Source organism: Heterocephalus glaber, unplaced genomic scaffold (assembly GCF_053883595.1).
Source record: "Heterocephalus glaber isolate CG9 unplaced genomic scaffold, H.glaber_assembly_v1.0 deba00001452, whole genome shotgun sequence".
NCBI lineage: Eukaryota > Metazoa > Chordata > Mammalia > Rodentia > Bathyergidae > Heterocephalus > Heterocephalus glaber.
The window spans coordinates 16487382-16509334 of NW_028258302.1; the positions used below are offsets into that span (position 1 = coordinate 16487382).

General features: G+C 44.9%; 1 protein-coding gene across 3 annotated transcripts in view; it reads right to left on the reverse strand.

Moving 5' to 3' along the window:
* Nucleotides 1–21953, reverse strand: part of Man1c1 (mannosidase alpha class 1C member 1) — a 132031-nt gene that overhangs the window by 77290 nt on the left and 32788 nt on the right. Inside the window, exon 1 of one of the 3 annotated variants that reach the window (XM_087215542.1) lies at nucleotides 6163–6181. The exons of the other annotated variants lie outside the window; for them this stretch is intronic. The gene's annotated coding sequence lies outside the window, so the exon portion shown is untranslated. Of the gene's footprint in view, nucleotides 1–6162; nucleotides 6182–21953 lie in introns of those variants that run through there. 3 annotated transcript variants of the gene reach the window in all.

Sequence of the window (21953 nt, forward strand, 5' to 3'; positions counted from 1 at the left end):
CAATCTTCCCACCCTACTCCACGCCACACCATGTCACTCCACTCCATTATATCCCATAGTCTCCTTCATTTGCCTGAACAATGTATTGTTTTTGCCTTTGCAGAGCAGGTTTTGGGAGGATAGAATGATGAGCTCTGGGGTGACAGAGTGAGGTGGAGGAGGTGGCCAGAGTTATGTAGTGGAGGCACAGCTGAGGGGCATGTGGCTGGAAAAGCAGCCAGGTGCAGCTGTAAGAACTCAAGCTTTGAGATCGGAGAGGTCTGAGTTCTAATCCCACTTCTGCCGCTATCCCTGGGACTCTGACATGAGACTGTATGTCTCTGAGTCTCAGATGCCTCACCTGAGTTCTGCTTTTGCAATGCACAACAAAGCCTGCTTGACCATGATGCTGAAAGGTTTCAATAAAGAACAATAATGGAAATGCCCTCTTCCTACAGCAAGCGATTGACAATTGCTAGCTCTCTTCCCTCCTCGGCCTTCTAAGGACCTGTCTGGATCTCTGAGTCTCATCTATAACCTGCCCCTTCTGTACTATTAGTTCTCAGATGTTAGCTTGCAGTGAGAATCACAGGGGGATGTGAAAACATATTGGTGACCACACCTCTAAGATTCTGATTCAGCAGGTCTGGGGTAGGACCCCTTCCTAACAAGTTCCCATGTAATGCTGCTGGTTCATGAGCCACACTTGAGAGCAACTGATCTATAATATAGGGTGAGTGTCCCTTATCCAGAACATTTGGGACCAGACGGGGTTATTTCCAGATTTTAGAATACATGCTATACACAATGAGATGTCTTGGGGAGGGACCCAAATCTAAACATGAAATTCATTTGTGTTTTACGTACACCTATACATATAGCCTGGAGATAATTTTGCACAATATTTTTAGTGTGCTTGCATTTCCACTGTGACCCAAAACATGAGCCCAGGTGTGGAATTTTCCCTTTGCGGCATCATATTGCCCAAAATGATTAGGATTTTAGAGGATTTTAGATTTTGGATTAGGGACAGTCAGCTTGTATCTCTGTCTCAATTTCTCATCCCACCTCCAGATACTTCTCCTCCTATCTCCTGGACCATGTTTCCTGCCCCAGTGGCCCTCTTCCTAGGATAGCTCCGTTTGTATTCATTACGGACAGCTCCTCCTGGTGCCCAGGCTTAGATGCCATCTCTTCCAGTCACCGTGGACAGAAGCCACAGCTGTACTCCCTGACCAGCAGGCAGACCCAATGGGAGAATGGCCTGAACGCTCCATGAAGTGGCAGAATAGTCTAGTACCACCTCCCTATTTCACAGATGAAGAAACTGAGGCTCCAGGATGGACAGTGGTCAGGGTGGCACAGCTAGCCAGGCTGAAATCCAGCTCTTTTGTCTCCCAGGGCAGCAGATCCCACCTCACACTCAGCTGGCACAGGGCTTCCCATGAGACACACATGCAAATGTCATGGTAACACATGCCAAGTGCTTGGCACTGGCTTTGAGTCCCAGTTCCATTCCTCTGTTATTTTCTACTTATCTTGAATTGGCAATAACGGGAAATAATTGCTGGGTACAAGTGCTTGAGGCAGACTGGCCTCCTCCCTCAGTCTCTCTCATCTGGGGGCCAGGAGCAGGGTGGGAGGGTAGCAGCAGGCTGCTAAAATGTAAGTGACAGTAGATAAGCAGAGGTCTGGGGTGCAGGGGGATCACACTGTACTCTGAAAACGCCCCCCCGCTTAGAGAGAAGTGGGTGTTCATGGATAATTATGGGAATCATAGGTATCTACATGGTCTCAAAGGAACTGTCACTGTGGGTATATAGAGATGTTTGGAACACAGCCCATTTTCTCACAGCCATCCACATCAATGAAGGGGACCGAAGGCACGAATAATCCACATCACCCAGGACTGGATTCCAGAGGCAGTCAGGCATGCCTTGGCCTGCAGACCCTCACGCTGGTCACAGGTGATTCAGCGCAGTTGCTGGATGAGCAGGGGATGGGGAGTCCCTGGTCAGACAGTCCTTCTCCCTCTTCCAAACACACCCTCCCTCAGCAAGCACCTGCTGGCTCCTGTCCTGTGCTTGGGCCGCAGCTGGGGCTCAGCCATGGTGAGCATGCTCTCCCAGCCCTACTCTCTCCCTCCCTTCCAACTGGTCATCTTCCTTCAGGTTCAGCTAAATGAAACATTTCCAGGGAGGCCTCCTCCCCAGCCACTCCTAAGTCAGTCTGGAAATCAGACTCCTGCCCCACATTCCCAGTGCACAGTGCCATGGTGGCCCACTGTCAGCCTGTTATACCCACAGCCATCAGGTCAGGATCAGCACCCCAGCCTTATTCACGGCTGCATGTCCTACCACTCACCCAGGCACCAGCCCAAGGGAAGTGCTCATTAAGTATTTTCTGAATCAATGTTAAGAACAAACAAGAAAATTGGACCTACACGTGGCCAAGAGACTCAAAGTAAACCATGTGCAACATAGGTAAGACAAGAATAGGTAAGATATGAACAGAGCTCAGAGGCACTAGGAAGGGGAAAGTGTATCTCAGGGAAGCTTTGTGGGTCCTAAAATGTTCTGATGGACAGAGAGGACTGTGAGAGCCACAGGAAGATAATGAAAGGGTAGTATTTTCATTGTGGAACTGGTGACATGCTGCAGGTGACACCTGCACTTGGTATTATACATAGATAGTCCCTGATTTAATGCTCAGGCAGTTCTAAGACCTCAGAGTTCACCCAGGCTAACCCACGTCCCTTGGAAGTTTCATAATAGAGGATTAAGTGGTCTCTTTTTTAAAAGCCAAAGTGACAGAGTTCTCACCACCTTACCAGGGAGCCTGATCAATTACAGAGTCTCACCAAGTTCTTCTTAATTAATCCAAATCTGTTTTCCCTGTGGGGCCAAAAGGGAGACAGCTCATCCTGCTTCCATACCACAGATCGGCAGCCACAGGGAACAACTGTAGGCTACCAGCTCCAACAGGTCCCTGGGGCCATTAGGGTGAAGTATCAACTTGATTGGGTTTGGATCTACCCATGGATTGGTAGAGTACACTTCTGGTTGTGTCTGGGTAGGTCATGGAGGCAGAACCTTGGGATCTATGTCTGGTCTTTCACTCCTTCCTCTTTGCAGCTCTCCTGCTCTGCTTTCCAGCTGCCATGAACTAAGCAGCTTTGTTCCACCACACCCTCCCACCATAATGTTTCCACGTTGGAGTCAGCAGACCATGGACTGAATCCCCTTAAAACATGAGCCAAATTAAACCTCTCCTCCTTTAAGAGGTGAGTATTGGGTATTGTGTCCAGCAATGGGGAAGCTGACTAACATAGTCTCCAGAATCTTCTGTGCTCCCTCATGGTACCCTCTGAACTTGCAGACCTGTACAACATACAGTAACATTCTTCCAGGTGCACCAAGGCTTTGTCACCCATTTGTTGAACTTGGCTATCCTTTTGGTAAGGAGCAGAAACCAATGTGCAAACTTGCCTGGTTATATCTGTAATAGATCATGCAGAAGTGGACTTGCCATTTGTCCCTAATGACGTCCATCTCATTGGACTCTGCCTGCCATCCTATGCTGTCAGGATCTTGCTGGAACCAGATCTTTCCAGACACATGTGTGCCTGCCTGTTTTGGGTAATGGGCAAATTTAACAGACTGCCATCTGTCTCCCACCATGTTCTGGACAGAAGCAGAAGTGACCAGGCTGTGGATGAAGCCTGAAGCAGCTGGAGGGTCTCTCCCGGACTTAGTACCACTCACTGACTGTCATCCGTCCTCACGCAAGACATCCGCCCAATGATTAGCACAACCTCCGTTTCTCCATTTTTGTACATGACAATACTGTGAAAGACAGGGCTGAAATGTAAAAATACTCTGCCCTAGTACAGCTAGTACTGAAAAGACAAATTGCTTTTTTTTAAAAGGAAAATAAGGGGTTAGACTGGCATGATTGTTGTTAGAGAACTCAGTTTTGCTCCTACAGATCATCTTTTTTGTTCTAAATGCTTTCAGATTGCTAACTTAAAAATGTATTAGCCCAACGAGAATTACCATCCTCAGAAAGATGGATAATAGAAAGTATTGGCCAGGAGGTGGACAATTGGAACTCTCATAAGTGGCTGGTGGAAATGGAAAATGGTTTGGCAAAAAACCAAAAAACCAAGTCAAATGTGAAGTTAGCATATGGCCTAGCAATTCCAATCCTAGGTACAGTCTTGCACAGGAAAGAGGTCTGTCCTCAGAAAGGCTTGCTTGCAAGGTTGGGTCTTGGCTGGCACCCGGAAGATGGGTTTCGTGAGGTACTCCCACCACTGCTTCCTTGGCAAGGGTGCCTCACTGTATCTACACTGTGAGTACAAACCATGAAGGTTATGCGGCACATCTGCCTTCCTTCTGGGAGGCTGGGACTGCAGTACTTGTGAGGCAGAGGGTGCCGACATGACAAGCCCCCAATAAGAACCGAGTTTCTAAAGAGCTTTCCTGGAAGACAACACCTTATACACTGTCACAATTGGATGCTGCAGGAACTGAGTATCTCTGTGTGACTTTGCTGAGAGGGGACTTTGGAATTGTACCAGACTTTTGCCCATGCACTTTTGCTTAGCTAGTTTTGCTGTAGGTCTCAGTCATGAGCAGAATTAGGTGCTGAGTCTTGCAAGTCCCCTAATGAATCAACGAACCTGAGTATGGTCTAGGGGAGCCTGGACACATGGCCAAGATAGAAACATATGTCCACAAAAAATTTTGGACACAAAGGTTCATAGCAGCCCTGTTTGTTATAGTTCAAAAGTGGAACCAGCCCAAATGTCCAGTGACTGATGAATAGATCAACAAAATGTAGTATAGCCACACAATAGAATGTTACTCAGCCAGAAAAAGGAGCAAAGTACTGACACATGGACTACATGGATGAAACCTGAAACACTATGTAAGTGAAAGAAGCCAGACACAAAAATGCTACTGATATATGATTCCATTTATATCAAATGTCTAGAATAAACAAATCCATACTGACAGAAAGTAGAGGAGTTGTTGCCAGGGGAAGAGAGAGAAATGGACAGTAACTGCTAATGGGGCTGAGGTCTTTTGGCAGTGATGGAAATGTTCTAAAGTTTATTGTGATTATGACTGCATAACTGCAAATATACCAAAAACCACTGAACATTACACTTTTTTTTTCTTGGTACTGGAGATCAAACTCAGGACCTTGTGTTTGCAAGGCAGGTTCGGTGCCACTGAGCTACATCCCTGGCTGAAAGTTACACTTTTAAGAGCTGAATTTTATGGTATGTGAATTATAGCTCAATAAAGCTATTATTGATATTTTAAAAAACTATTAGTGGGAACAAATAGATATCATACACCATCTCATGACACACAGAAAGACACGACATCACTTCAGGGATATTTTTGCCAAGATTGTCTAATGTGAACTGAACCACGAGGAAACATCAGACAAGCCCAAGTTGAGGGGTATTAATGATTTTTCACTATACAAAATCAACATGTCATAGAGGAGAAGGAAAGACTGAGGAACTCCCAGACTGAAGGAGAGTTACAGAGACATAAACAAAACGTATTATGTGATGCTGTCTTAGATCCTGGGGCAGATATAACATCAACTATTATTATTATTATTATTATTATTGTTACTGTTATTATTAGTATTGCTGTAAAGGATATTGAGACAGCTCACAAAATTTGAGTGCATTCAGACAGTGGTACTATACCAGTGTTAACTTTCCGGCTGTAATGGTTTTACTATTGGGTAGAGAAGTGTCATCATCCCCTTAGAAATACATAACAAAGTATTTAGGGAAAAGGAGCATTGTTTCTGCAGTGTACTCTCAAATGGTTCAGAAAGCAATGATTTATGTGCACACATGGGTTTGTCCATATGCATAAATGTGTGTGTATGCACACAGACATGCAGTGAACAAGGGAGATAACAAAGGGTGAAATGTTCACATCTCCACAATCGGGTGAAGGAAAAGGGAGATCTTTATTAGAGTTTTGTAACTTTTCTACAAGTTTGAAATTTTTTTAAAAATTAGGAAATTTTGCTGGAAGTTGATGACATTTTCACCCATATTTCTGCTTAACAGATTTTCATTTCCCTCTGCTTCTTATAAATAATGACAGATGTGGTAACTGCCAGCCTCCTTGCTGTTCCTCTTACCCTAGTTCCGAAAAGGCCTGGCTGGCTCTTGACATCTACTTCACCACGCCTGTCCTTCAAGAAGACAGAGTCCAGACCTGGGATTTAGCTCACTGGTTCTGTTGCCTGCCTTGCAAGCGCAAGGGCCCGAGTTCGATCTCCCGTACCAAAAAAAAAAAAAAAAAAGACAGAGTCAAGCAACTAGCAACTGTGGTTTCTCCTTTTATAATTATATTATCATGTTCAAATGAGACACCTATGCTTAGTCTGTTCTTCTTGCTCTAAAAACATAAATAAAATAAATGTCCCTTTTTGTGGTTCTAAGCATCTTTCAGAAGTCTCAGCTCAGTTTGGGCTTCATGAGTCTCTCCCTGTGCCCTCTCCTCACCCCACTTCTGGATTGCTCCTTTCTCTTGAGTTCGGTGGCCCCATTTTTTTTCTTTTGTGTCTTTCCTTTGCTGTGGCTTGGTGATGGTTTGTCCTCCAAAGGTTTACGTATTGGAGCTCAGTCCCCAATACAATGGTACTGAGAAGTAGTGGAACCTCTTAGTGGTGGGCCTAGTGAGGGGTGATTAGGTCACCAGAGGTGCCACCCTCAGAAGGGATCAGCACATTTCCAATGGGAGAGGGTTAGGTCCAATGGCAGTGGGTTAGGTCCCACGGCAGTGGGTTAGGTTTCATGGGACTGGACTGGCTGCCAGGAGAGGGGCTGTTATAAAGTGAATTCAGCATTCTTGCCTGGCTCTCTTGCTTCTCTTTCACCATGTGACCTCTCTCTTCTGTATATATTCACTTCCCTTTCTTGTTTCTCACCATGATAAGACACACAGAAGGATACGACATCACTTTAGGGATATTTTTGCCCACACTGCCAATGCCAGCACCATGCTCTTGAATCTCTAGGACTGTAAGCCAAATAAATCTCTTCTTTATAAGATTCCTACCTCAGGTATTTTATTATAGTAACACAAGAGATGGACTAAGACATCCTTGCAGATAATTTCAAAAATAAAAGTTGCAACCTATCTATATCCATTCATTTATATTTTATGTATCAAAAGTACACATGATCACCACAGGAGAGCAGAGAGAAGAAAAACAATCATCCATTATTCAACCCTAACCACCATTCCCATTTTGGTGTCTTTCTTTGCACTCTTTTTCTGCCCATGTACCTTTGTTTCTTCCTATGATCATGACACACACACATATTACAAAAGCTTTGTAAATATTATTTAATAGCTATGCAAAATAGTCTAGAGAGCCAATTCATCATCACTTAGTCTCCCTCCATTAGAATTAGACATTTCAGTGATTTCTAGTTTGAGGCTACTACAAAACGATGCCATGGTGAACATCTTTGTGCACAAAGTATATCAAATAATTTCCTTATGCCAGAGCCTCTAAAAAATTGCTAGAAAGAAATCAGTATTACATATGGGGGCTTTTAAAGATTATAGCCTGACAGCTTGGTTTGCCCACCACTGTACAAAACTTGGCAAATAGGAAAGTGTATAACAATTTTGTTCTTTTTTTTTTTGGTACCGGGGATTGAACTCGGATCCTTGCGCTTGCAGGGCAGGCAGCAGAACCACTGAGCTAAATTCCCGGCCCTTTGTATAACAATTTTGTGACAATACAGTAAAGTAGTTTACTTGAGGAGAAACAACTAATACACCAAAGAGTAATTGCTTACATTTGTACAACTCTTTCGGTGCTTTATCTCACTTGATTTGGATATTTCTGTGGGCTTGACAGATAGGTATTTTTCCATTTAGAAATAATTATGCCAGGGCTTTAAAAAGTATGAGATGTAAAGTAGTGAACAGATATTAAAAATTGTGCTTTCAATGTTTAGTGATAGGCAAAAATTCTCATTATATAATATTAAGTAGAAAAATGGGATACCAAATAATACAGGATGAAATTCACTGATCTACCTTATGTGTTTAAAAAAATAAAAAGGACTGGAAGGAAATATACCAAAATGTTGATAGTGGTTATGTCTGATAGTGAGTTCATGATTTTTTTTTCACATTGACCTACATTTTCTGAGTTTTCTAATTTCCTATGATGAATATCTAGAAATGTTTGTGATGGGAAAAATAAAGGTTGTTAAAAATGACAAACACAAAGGAGAAATACCATGGTGCTACCCTAGGTCAGAAGGAAGTACAGGAATGGTTGGCTATGGAGCAGACAGGACAGAGCTGGGTTTTGATAAATACGAGGAAGGTCTTCACAGTTGGGGAAAAGCCCAGCCAGAGAAGTGCAGGCCCAGAATTCCAGAGTAAAACATAATTTTAGGGCCAGAGATACAATCTATTCCCAAAGCCACATTTTATAACTGTATGAGGTCCAGAGAGGGAAAGTGACTTGCCATAGCCAAGACATGGCAATAAATGGCACTTGGATGATCACATCCTCAAGAAGGAGGGGCCAGGATGGTGAGGCAGCTGGTAGGGCAGGGGCAGCCTGAGCTAGAGCAAGAGATAATTAGGACAGACTCAAGAACATGATGGTAATCACCACAAGGCTCGAAAACTAAATACCAAGAGAATTTGTACCTCTGTCCCCAGGAGGTTCTAGAAATACACAAGCAATCAGTGTGTGTGTGTGTGTGTGTGTGTGTGTGTGTGTGTGTGTGGTTTGAGTGAGTGCACTAGAGACACAGAGTGGCTCTAGAGGGTCTCTGGAAGCCCTTCCTTTCCAGCAGCCTGCCATTTACAGATTCAGAGAACACCTAACAATAGACCACAAAGCCTTCCCTTCATTCGAGCCCTGCCAAAGTGGAAAACAAAGCTCAATGATAGAGACAGGCCAGAGCCAGAGCTGAATCCTGCAACGCTTACCTCTCCAGTTCTTTCCCAGACTAAAGATGCTATCATCCACCTGAACAAATTACAGTGACATGAGACCTTAAAATGAAAAATATTGACTAGGCAGAGGCAGACTTTATATTGCATTTATGGTTCTCCTGCTACCGGCCTCAGAGCTTGAGAGTTTTCTCCTGCAGAAAAGCCACTAGTATCTGCTGTGATACGAGGCACAGACACCCAAACCAGCTGAGGAGCCTGAAACAATGGAACTAAGAGGGAAAGGGTACCTTTGAGGATGGCGGGGGAAGAAATTGGGGTGCCAGTAGACTGGCTCCAGAGTGAAGTTTCCACTGGAAAGTTCTTTGGGGGACAACTGGAGAGGAAGAGGGTGAGCACTGAAATGGTGAGACATCGCCTTTCTTTTAAAAATAAAACACACACGCACAGGACCAGGTCTGGCAGTGACCCAGAACCACAGGTGCTACATCTCAAAGCTGCCAAGAAGGAAAATAGATTTTCCCAGTCATTAAAGGCAAGTGCTCACACCATGACACACAGCCTTATTGGCATCTCCCAGCAGTGACACCTGGCCCCATTTGCAGGGGCCAAGAGGGAAAGGATTTGGTTTCTAATGATCCTGGGATCTAATGACTACACAGAGAGATTAGAACAGTCGGTTGTTTGTTGTTGTTGTTGTTTTCCTCCCATTTTCAGCCTGAGGAAACAGCTAACAGCTTGGTACCTGCACCATCCATGCTGGACTTCCAGATCTCCGCTGCTAAGGGTGCAACACCACGTGACCTGACTGCTGACCAAGCTGAGGTCCGTGAATACACATGACCTCTCATCCATCATTCAGAAGCTGGACACAGGTGGGGTTTGGCTGCACTCTGCAGGGAATGGAAAGGGGAAGTGCTGCCTCCACCTCTCTCTTTCAGGTCCACTTGAGCTACTGAAAGGCAAATGCAGGAAACAAAATGTGATAGGACTCCAGACCTCTCTGAGGTGCAGACAGCTCTCCCACATCCTGTCTGTGGAGACTCAGATTTGAGCACTCAGAAATCCATGCCATCTGGAGCTGTCCCAAGGCGCCATGGTTGAGAACGAGAGATTCTGAAGGCTCCAAGTGTGGTCTGGGGGCCAGCAGCTGGGCACAGCCAGGCAGCTTGCTAGAAATGCCACATCCTGGACCCCACCCCAGACCTGCTAAATCAGAGTCTTGTTTTAACAAGATCCCTAGGCAATTCAAATGCACATAAAATTTGGCAGTCTGCTCTCAGGTTCTGCTGTGTGGCCTTGCATGAGAGACTTAACCTCTGAGTCTGTTTCGTCAGCTGAAAAAGGACAGGAATATTTAATCTTTATAATAACCCTGAGAGTAAGATAACACAGGTAAAGTAGCACAGTGGCTAGTATATAGGATGCACTCAATAAAAACTTGCATCGGATGACTGCTATGCTGTTACTTTATCTGCTCATCTCTCCAATCACTTTGCACCAGCACCATGATCAGCACCCTAATCCCATACACATCTGTCCTTGGGACTCCTGCAGCAGCTGTCCAAATGGGGCCTGGGGCTTGAAGGCCTTTTCTCTGGCCTCCTACACTGTTCTCCACATGGCAGCCAGAGTGATTTGGAATGCAAATTTATTAACATTTCCACTCCACCACAATACATTCCATTAGATTTGAAGATCAAACACCTTACTGAGGCCCATGAAGTCCTACAGAGTCCCACCCACACCTGCCCCCAGTCAGCTTATCCCCATCTCTGCCTCAGCCACACTAGCTTGTTTTCTCAGTTCTTCCAAGAACATGCTGCCCCCTGCCCAGGGCCTGTGCAAGTAATCTGAATTTTCCATGGACTGCTCACTGATCTCTTCTCTTTGTGCCTGAATTCCACTTATCTGTTGGTTCTCAGCTTAGGTGTCACTTCTTAGAGAAGCCTTGCCAGTGTGGAAGTCCCTATTATGGATATTTGTTAAAGCTGAACTTTTATGTCGTGTGACTCATTCATTAGCATCCACTTCCCCCACCAGAATGTAAGCTCCACAAGGCTCTGTTACTGTCCTTCCCCTCCACCTGGGAGAGTAGCTGGCACATGGATACCCTCCATAAATACATCGATTAAATGTCTAAGGTTGGAGACAACAAAAGGGGAGCCCTTGGCCTGCTGTGTCATGAGAACCATGAAGAAGGGGATGCCTGGGACAGAATGGCTCATTGCCCAATAGCTTTAGTTTACTCAGTAGTAATTATCTGCCAGAGGCCCAACAGAATGACAGTTCCACCTGTGACCCTCTGCTAGTGAGAGGCCTCTGACCTTGCTGGAGGGTCCGCAGACAGAGGTCAGATATCCAGAAGTAAACTGGAGCTCTGTCATTGCATGTAGATGGCTCCCAGCTGCAAAATGAAGGGTCTCCCACTCCTTCCTTCCATCACAGACAGTGTGTTATGGAGGGGACAAAGATGAGTGATGGGAGGGAAGACCTTAGCTCATTTACAGGGGAAATCCCAACAGGCCATGTGAAGAAATGTGGTACAAAACCTGCCCCTGTGCAGGCAAACTGACCACTTCCATTGTGTCTGCTTTCCTCATTTGAGTTTTCTCCTCACGTGTGAGTTAGGTAGGGTGGCGCCATCACCTCCACTTTACAAGAAAAGAACCCACACTGCCATAGGAAGACATTTATGGAACCAATCATGTGCCAAACACCCTGTCTTGCATTATCTCTATGTTTTTCACACCTCTGGGAGGTGCTCTTAGGGAGGAGATGAGGCAGGGCAGTTGAGAGCCTGGCTGTGGATCCCAGTTCTCCCAGCTGTGTGTCCTTGGACAAGATACACCCCTGTGTGCCTCGATTTTTCTCATGTTTAAAAACAATGATTGTGTTATATTACGCTTATCCAGGGTTTTCTGTGAGTCATCAGTGCTTTATACATATATTAACTCATTCAATCTTCACACTAATTTTTTCTGATTAGCATGTCATTACTCTCACTCTTAGATGATGCAACTGAGGCACCTACCCAAATGTCTGCCACCGCTCACAGAATGGAAGGGTTAAAGCACCTCAGTAAGTGCTACCAGGAGTTACTGGGCAAGACCCTCAACACCATGCCAAGCACTCAGCAAATTCCTAGTGGGGGATAGTAGATGCTGCTGGCTTCCAAGGTCCCACAGACAGCGCCTTCCCTTGGCTGCTGAGGTTGGATGGAACCTCTGAGTCTCCTTTTCTCCACTCCCCATATCCATTCACCAGCAAGTATATGAGTGACGTCTCTAACTCACTCCTTCCCCATCCTCCCGGGGCTCTCACCTGATCCTCACAAGTCCCCGTGGCATCATGCCTGAAATGTTGTCTCTCTATGCCATCCTGTCCCGATGTCTCAGTCACTGGGGTCTCTCTCTGACCCCAAACACAGCCCCTCCTGCCTGGGGTAGACAGGACAGTGACTCCCAAAGGTGCCTATGTCCTAATTCCCAGCACCTGTGGGTATGTTAGGGTAAAAATGAATTAAGATTGCTAATCAGCTGGCCTTGAGATGGGGAGATTAGCCTGAGGATACAGGAGACCCCAATATAGTTACACTTTTTTTTGGTACTGGGGACCAAAAGGAGACCCCAATATAAATACAAGGGTCCTGGGCAAGAGCGTCAGAGTTCATAAGGATGAGATATAAAAAAGATTCCACTGGTCATTGCTGTCTTTGAAGACCCAAAAGGGCCATAAGCCAAGGAATTCAGACAGCTTCTAGAAGGAATTCACCCTCTGATGGCTAATTTTACGTATCAGCTTGACAGGGCTAGGGGATACTTAGGTGGTTGATAAAGCATCATTTCTGCCTGTGGCGTAAAGGTCTGAATCAGTGCACTTAATAAGAAAGGCCCACACTCACCTGGTGTAGGTAGGGACCATCCAATGGGGCTAAGGCCAGGACAGAACAAACAGACAGAGGAAGGACAAATTTTCTTTCCCTCTTATGGAGCCCCAACGCCCTTCTTTTCCTGCCCCTGGACATCAGAACCCCAGGTTCTTGGGCCTTTGCATTCTAGACCTTGCACCAGTTGCTGCCCAGGTCCTCAAACCTTGGGCCTGGATTGAGCGTTATATCATTGGTTCCCATTTCTAAGGCCTTTGGACTTGGACTGAGCCATGCTATCAGCCTCCCCAGTTCTCTGGCCTGTAGATGGCTTGTTGTGGGATTTGTCAGTCTCCACGATTGTGTGAGTCAATTCTCCTAACAAGTACCATCTCACTTAATTATCTATCCATCTATTTATCTTTTCCTGAGACAGGGTCTCCCTACATTGCCTAGGGTGACGTCAAACTTGTGGTCCTCTTGCCTCAGCCTCTACAGTAGCTGGGACAACCACTGAGCCCACTCGTTTATCTATTTTTGTCCTATTGGTACTATTTTTCTGGAGGATGGTGGCTAATACACTCCCTTGCAGCCTCCAGGGAGGAATGCAGCCTGGCTAACACCTTGATTTTTTAGCCCAGTGAGACTCATTTCAGACCTCTGACTTCCAGAACCGTAAGAGAATAAATCTGTATTTTAAGTCACTGAGTTTGTGTGATTTGTTACTGCAGCAAAAGGAAACTAATACACCACCTGAAGATCTTTGTACTTGCCAATGAATAAATAAATGAACAAAACAACCCACCAAATCTCCATCACATTCTCCACTTCATCATAGCTCTCTTCTGCCCAAGGAATTCTGGTATTCTGGAGTACTGGTACCAGCCCTTTGCCATCCATCAATGCCAATACTGGATAATCATTTCTTTTATATCTTTCTCCCTTGTCCTTGAATGTCGTGGCCTATTCACCCAGACCTAACAATAGTTCCTGCATGGCCACTATTATCTCGCAGTAATACCCCCAAGCACTCCAGTGCACCCAACACACTAGGTTAGGCCCTTCGCAAGCATTTAATTTTATGCCAACACTGCAAGGTGGGTTTATCATTATTGTCACTATTTTATAAGATGATACAATTGAGTCCAGGAGCGTTAAATAACTTGCTCAAGGACACAGAACAAACAGTGGCAGAGTCAGGCAATGGTATAAGAGGGTAGCTTGAGAGCCTACACTCGACCATGACAGCAATCTGCTTCCCTCCCGGACACCCTCGGAGGTAAGATCAGAGTCTCCTTTGCCCAGCATTCAGGGCTATGCAGCTAGCAGGTAGCAGGTCCAGTGCGAAGCCAGGGTCTGGCTGATTCAAAAGGCTGAGTCCCTTCCAACTCACTAGGCCGCTCCACTGTCTAATGAATGAACCAACAAAACATCAACCTAGCACCTCTGGGCAGCATGCAGAGCACAGAGGATCAAAACAAGGGCCGGTTGCTGCCTGGTCCTGGGCTGAGTGGCCCTCTTGAAGTCTGTTTTCCTTTGAAGATGAAAAACGTCCATATTCCTGCTCCCCGAAGGTGGAGTCAGCTGGAAGGGGTAGACAGCCTGCCTGAATGCAGAGCCAGAGCCTCTGGAAACATGAAAGAGGCAGAACTGGGTCTTATGCCCAAACTGTAAGAAGGAAGGGAGGGAGGAAGGGAGAGAGGGAGGGAGGGAGGGACGGAAGAAAGGAAGGAAGGCTAAGTAAAAACAAGGAAAACATCAAAGCAAGTGACGAAGAGATGTGGAGAGCAATATTCTGTGTGAGGTGGGTTTTAGCCTTTAGTTTGTAATCTGTACGTTCAGCCTTGGTGATGCTGTCTGAAGACTGCTTAGCAGCATCTCTAGGTCAGGAATGGACCCTTGATGACCTGTTTCAGGGCCTCTGGGGTTTACTGGGAAGCCCTGCCAAGGATGGGAACGAAGGCTTGCTACCTGCCAATGTTGCCACCTCTCAAGAAGCTGGCTATGGGACAGAACCCTAAGGGATTCCATTAGAAGCATCTGGAACTGTATATTTTCTGGTGGGTGTGGATCAACAGGACTGCTCGGAGATTACACCCCTGGACTCAGGAGGAGGCCTGAAAACTCTTGGCATTCAGAGCAAGTACATGGCCTTGTTTCTTGTCCAGTAAAATCATTTCAATCAAGGATGGAGAATGAGCCAGTATTTATTGAGTACCTCCATGTATAAGCCCCTGTGCCAAGTGTGATCACATAATTTATCTCCCTCAATCCTCTGTGGCTACTCTCGGAAGCAGGTATTAAGCCCATTTTATGGACAAGGGAACTGAGGCTCAGAACAGTTCAGTAGCTCAAGGCCCACAGCTATTAAGTGGCAGGAGGAGAAGAGGCTAATTCAATCTTGTTCTGTCTGATTGCATCCTTTGCCTCTTCCTGTCCATTTTTCAACCTGGCCCTAACCTGGCATCCACTCAAAAAATAGAACATATTAGGTCCACCGTGCTTTGGTACCGACAGCCAGAAACCAGACAGAGAAGCCCCTGCTGTCATGTCTTGTACGTCTAGTATGGCAGACAGACAGTAAAGAGCAGAGAAATTTTGAATGGTAATCAGCAGTATGAAGAAAAATCAAGTAAGTTAAGGGGGCAGAGGGTGACTGAGCAGGTTGGGGCAGCTAAGGAAGGCCTCCAGGATGATAACTGAGCCAAGACCTTAATGAATATCTCAAAAACATATCCGCCTAGTTCTCATTTATAGCCTGAGACTTCTCTCTCCTAGGGCCCTATCAGCACAGATTCCAAAGTACATATTTTCTATTTTTTGGCTAGAGAGGCTTGCAAAACCCCCTGAGAAGGTTATCCGTTCACACTAGGAGAGAGATTCCAAAGTGGTAAAGGGCCCAGCTCAACCTTACAAATGCCATATAAAATGACTCAGGGCCTGGAGTCATTCATCCTATAAAGCCTCAGAGCTGCTACCCCATAAGCACTCCTTGAGTTTGCATTAATCAGACAGCTCAATGTAGGTTTTCTTTTCATTTTTCTAGGTCTGCAGTGATGGATGGTGTGTGGTGGCACTTCTAGATTCCTAATAGGGGGCTGGTGGTGTTTTCTCATTCCTACAAGACTGAATTTCACAGGCCACTTCGGAGATTTTCCCTGACAAGGCTGAGTGGAAGTGCTATGTTCTTGAAAAGATCACTGCAGCCGTATTATAAAAGAGAACCTAATCACACAGGAGAGTAAAACATCAAGCAATTTGATTTCAAAACCCTGAAACAGGATATTAAAGAACAATTAACTGTGCAACCAAAAGTCTCTCACTGTGATGAACTAATGGGACAGACTAGAAGAAAGAGAAAGCTCAAATCTCCAGATTTTAAAAATTGTTCCAATGATCAGAATCAAAGCCTGCACAGGCCTTGAGCGTGCTTGCTTTTGGCTGGCTTATTCTCTTCCCACTGCCCGCAAACTCACACATCCCTCTCTTTCTGCTGGCTTCTCCAGCCTCTCCACCGTGGCTTCCACAAGGACCAGGATCTTCTTTTTCTGTTGCCTCCAGATCTGGGCTTCTTGCTGAGGCCTGTAAACCTGCTGCAGGGGACGGCAGCTCCTGCTGCATGGGCAAAACAGACCCCTCCAGAGAAGGGAGACAAATAAACAGAAGGATGGCCCATGACAGGTGATTTGATAGAACCTTCACAAAATTCCTTTTACTTCCTTTTGAAGTCCAGCTGTGGTGATGGTGGCTCACTAGGACTCTTTCATAAATCTCAGAGACAGGCAATTTCTGACACTTCCTGTATTGGAATGCCTTGGTGAGATTTCTATTGCTGACAGCCATATATTCTGGGTAAAGGAGGAAGCCCTTGTGTTTTCTCAGTTCTGAGCACAGTGACTGAACAGCCCCACTGACTGCATAGCATGCAGTCAGCTGAGCTGGCAGTGGTGTGTGGGGAGGGGTCTTCCCAGCAGCCAGGCCTTTCCTAAGAGTGGCGGGGGGGGGGCTGCTCTCGGTGCCTGCCCCTTTCTAGGCAAGAGGGAAGAGACTCCTCTCACTTTCACAATGGATGTGGTGTTCCATTAGTGAACTCAAGAAAGATGGGAGTAACTGAGTAACTGCTCACTCTCAGATTTCACTGGAGGCCTACCTGAGCCCACTTAGAATGAATAAAAAAGATGAGCCTCATTAGCTGGAATTCAACAGCCTCCCCCCTGGATAGGAAGTCACAAAGTGAGAAAGGGGGTCAGGATGGAAATGATGCAAAAAGACGGAGAATTTAGATGCAAAAATGCTTCCTGAATGATTTGCTATGGCTATTTAAACCATTAAAAGTTTAATCCCTCTTGAGGTCAGGAAAAGAACCAGAGGAAAATCAGAGGCTCATTTCTTCTCTTCCTAAGAACCCAGCAAAATTTTAAAATGCAAAGCATCTCTAAACAGCTATTTGATTAGGATATTTTTTTTCCAACTAGGCTATGATAATTAGCAAATGCCTGGGAGATGAGATTTAAATATGCCAATCAGTCCATCTCAAGAGTTTAGCTGAACAATGCAGAATGTAATTATCTGTAAGTGATAACCACTTTTGTGGGGTTACAGCCATAACTGGAGATCTGAAGCTCCACAGATGACCTCTCCCCACAGTGGGAGCAGCTGCTTTTCCACTTAAAAAAACCCCCCAAAAAACAGCAATGCCAAGTATTATCTGAAAATTCCACCACTGTGACCTTTAAAAAGAATGATTTTGAGTACTTCTAGTGATAACTCTGCCACCATTTCTTCCATTAATGGAGCATTTTCAAAATCACCAAGATGAAGGAGATAACCTAACTTCACAGAGGTACAAATAGACTCTACCTGCAATATCTAACTAAGGCCCTATTTTCTCCATCAGTGATCATTTCTGAGGTTGGAAATCGTCAAAACCCTGCAGATTCACAACTTCTCCCATCTACTGGGGTCTGCAGGGGTGTGCAAAATGGGTCCCTTGGTGGAGATTGGTCTGTACTGGGACAGAATATCATTGGAAGAGAGAGGAGTGCAGTTAACCATTTAGAAGCATTTTCTGCCCTGTGACTGGGCAATATTGCCTCGTGAAGAACTACTCTGTTAAAATTTAGTCTTTTTGAGGGCTTAGGCTGTTATCACACTGGGTCCATTTTTCATCCCACCAACAAGGCTTTCCTAGTTCTTGAAATACTTTTTTTATATTATTGCAATGGCAAAAATGGCTAAGAGGGGGCTGGGGATTTAGCTCAGTGGTTCTGCTGCTTGCCTCACAAGCGCAAGGTAGAGTTCGATCCCCACTACCAAAAAAAAATGGCTAAGAGGGAGGAAGGTTTCACTTCTTTAGCCCATAGCTACAAAAAACATGTGTCCTGGACACAAAAGGATGTTACCAGGCAACATTACAGAAATGAGTAACATTGATAATCCATTTCATAGTAATAGCTTTTATAATTAAAGATTACTGCAAATACAATAGATCTCAACACAAATGGGAATAATGGAGAGACAGGACCATCTCCCTGCCTTTGTCTGCAGCTCTTCTACTATCTACATGTGAGCTGTGTACCTCCATGGGGGTGGAGAGGGCTGTAATTAACCCCCTGCTAGGGCCAATGGCCATAACTCTAATCGGGCCACCGCTTTCTTAAGTTCTCACAAGTGATAATTAAAGCCACCAGCCTTGCCTGTGAGGTCTATACATAACTGAGCAGTCCCTATGTTCAATGGCACATCTAACAGTGACAGATTCTCAAAGTAGCACTGGCTGGTTTCTCACAGCCAGCACATCTAATCATGAGATAAGTATCTCTTTATGTGAAGGCCTTGAGTCACAGCCCCCACATCTCATGAGACTTCACCTTTTCTTTGGAGCGAACAATGTTTTGCAATTTCAGCTCCCTCTACTAGGTGCTTCCATTGTCTGCTAATAAGGTTTACAGAATCCTATTCTCTAGTCTATAGCCAGGGCCCAGAAATCTTGTCATTTCCGTACATCCAAGAACATTTCATACGCACCATGTACTGAACTTGAACTTAGATCATCATTGGCTGCAGAGTTGTAAAAATGCCAGCAAGGGCTTTAATTCATAACTAGGTGTTGGCTAGACAAATTACCTGCCAAGGGTACCTTTGCCTACCACTACCGCACAGGAGAATAATGGTCAATGTGGAACACGGAACAACATGGAAAAAGAGAGCTCTCCTGGGAGGAAATGTTTTGCAAAATCTATTTCCTTGACAACTGTTTTCCAAGCAAATTCTAGTACTGTAGGTTTTCCCCCCATGGTTTTGAACAATTCTGATATCAAAAAAATCAACATTGTTAAATGCTCTACTGTGAAAAACAGGGATTAAAATAGAAGCAAAAAAAAGAGAAAAAGTTAAGCTTCCAGCGTTGAAAATTTAAGAACCAGGAATTTGCTACCTTTATTGAAGACAAAATATGTCCCATCAAGTGGTGCTACTAGGGCTGTCACTCAACACAGGTGACCATGGAGAAGGTATAGGACAGGTGGGCTGCCACACTGAGCTTCTCTACACAGAACTGGAAGACTAACCTAGTTTCTATGAGAAGTATAGCCCCTGTTCACTCCTTTCTGGGAGATTAAAGCAGCTCCAAAACAACCCAGTAAATCATAGGAGGAAGCTATGCTCTTTAAAATCACAAAACCCCTGATTTTCTAAGATAGGCAATTTCAAATATTATCCTATTATCAGACAATGTGTCCGACACGATGTCCTAAATTTTTGTTTGGAAAATCACCTTATGGACTTGGTGGACCTTTTAAATGGTTAACTATACTCCTCTGTCCCTTTGGAATAATAACTCCACTCCCAGGGCTAGGACAGACCAGTGCTAAAGAGTGTTCCTATTCTCTGCCTCAGCTGACCCTCCTCCCCATGACTTCAAAGGAACTATTAGCTCGGTTCTATGTAGGTCGTGGCAAATCAGGACAATTTCACAAACCCATCTTCCCGTGCATCCTTCTACTCATCCACCCAGTATTACATATTAAGTACTGCCTGAGTACCAAGAACCCTGCTAGATTGGGGCTACGGAAGTACAGGATCCAGGCTTGATGTGGGGATCACACTTTTAAAAGCAGGGTCTCGATTGGGAGTTTACAGATGGGTTTCAGGGACCCTGTGAACTCTTTGAAACTTAGCGTAGACCTGTTTGTGTACATGTGTGCATGCATGCGTCCAACGAGCATCATTCTGGAGAGGAGGGCTTAGAGTTTGCATCAGATTAGCACAGAACCCCCAAAAATGTTATGAATCACCTAAAAGCTGGGATGCACATTGCTGTGTTTTCTCACAGAGACCTACCCACAGAGAAGGGCAAGAGAAAGCTGTGTAACGGAGGCAATGTTTGACAAACCTAAAGGAGTCTGGCTTCCCCTATAAGATGTTAAAGAATAAAGGCTCTGTCCTTTTGGCTCAAGCCTCTTCTTCCTCCAGGATCCCCCTAAGGTTGATCACCCTTTGCTCACTATTTCACAGGTTTATCCAGGGTCCTTCCACGTGCCAGGTCTTGTGCCTGTGCCCAAGACAGATCTGGGTCCCTCCCTCTTATGAGAGACTGACATCAATTAAACAGACACACAGATGTCTAACTACAAACTGAGATCAGTCAGAAGTAGGAGATGAGAGAAAGGGGAAGCTGCTGCTGCTGCTTGTGCTGGCCTGAAGATTCCAGACAGACAGGAAGGCTTTCCAGCATTCTGACCGCTGTGCTCACTGGCCAGCAATCTGGATTATAAACTGCCCCACAAGTCTGAAAATTTCTCAAGGGGGGAGACGGCAGATCATTCGGCTTTACAGCTCGTGGAGTTTACACCATCTGGCACTGGGGAGGCACTTACATTTGCTGAACAAATAGACAAGTGAGGGAGCAGGCTATCCTGTGATATTTCTTATATTAAATTTTTAAATTCCTTTTCAGGTGTAAAGGTCTCATCTTGGATCTCTTTTCACCACCAGCCGGCACATACATAGGCAGGGAATCACTAGCAAAGCATTAGGTGGGCAGGAGGCATCGTATTTCCTCAAACTCAAATGGAACTTTGGTTTTGCTTCCCTCTTACTGGCCTTCTCCCACAGAGCCACCTCAACGTGCCCCACCCTCAGCCTTCACTTTCAGTTCCCGGCCACTCACCCACGACTCTGCTCAGGGTTGGCCCCATCAGGGTTCGGCTGGAAGATGTGAACCCAATAGAGGCAACAGCTTATTCTTGGTTGGGGGATCAAGATACAAAGGGGTCATTTGTGAATCCAAGAAGAGAGAGAGGACTGTGTAAATGCATTCTATGGAATTAACATATTTATTCTGTTTATTGTCCCTCTCCCGCCCCTGGAACAGAATTTGTATTTGTGTCTGTTTTGTCCATTGCTGTGTCCCTGGTGCCTGGTACACAGTACACACTTGATACTTATTTGTTAAATAAATGTCAGTGAGTGAAAAGAGACTTGGGCATCACAAACTAAGGAAACAGCCAGAAGCAAAGACAGGGAGGTGATAAAGTACACAGCAGAGCTATATCATGGTGAGATGTTTTACCAACCAGCTCTCTGGAGTAGCTCCTACCTGATCACTGGTTGATACTGTCACCTACCTTAATGAGTAAGACAAAAATGAATTAACAAAAACATACCAGAATTTCAAGTGTTTGTCAATGGCATGAGCAACTTCTTTGTTGAAGTCAGTGGCAGTTTTTGAATACTAAAAGAACGTTTTTTCCTTTTTGTGTGTGTGCCATATACAATGATGCACAGTTAAGTTTAATCTGCACTACTAACCATTTCTCCATCACTTTTCTAAGTCTAGACAATTAGCAAAACAAAAAATAAAATTCTCACATATAGTATTTGCCAGTTTCTGTGGTGTAAATATTCCCACTGCAGCCCATTTCAATCTACCAGCATGATGTCACTGAACACAGAGCTGATGTGACATACATACTGATGTGACAGATGAATCATAAAATGCACACCGCCTGCCTCACAAGCGCAAGGTCCCTAGTTCAATCCCTGGTACCAAAAAAAAAAAAAAAAAAAAAGCAGCAAAACCATTAGGAAGAGATGTTGGAGTATTTGTTGCCTTTATTTTTTAATAT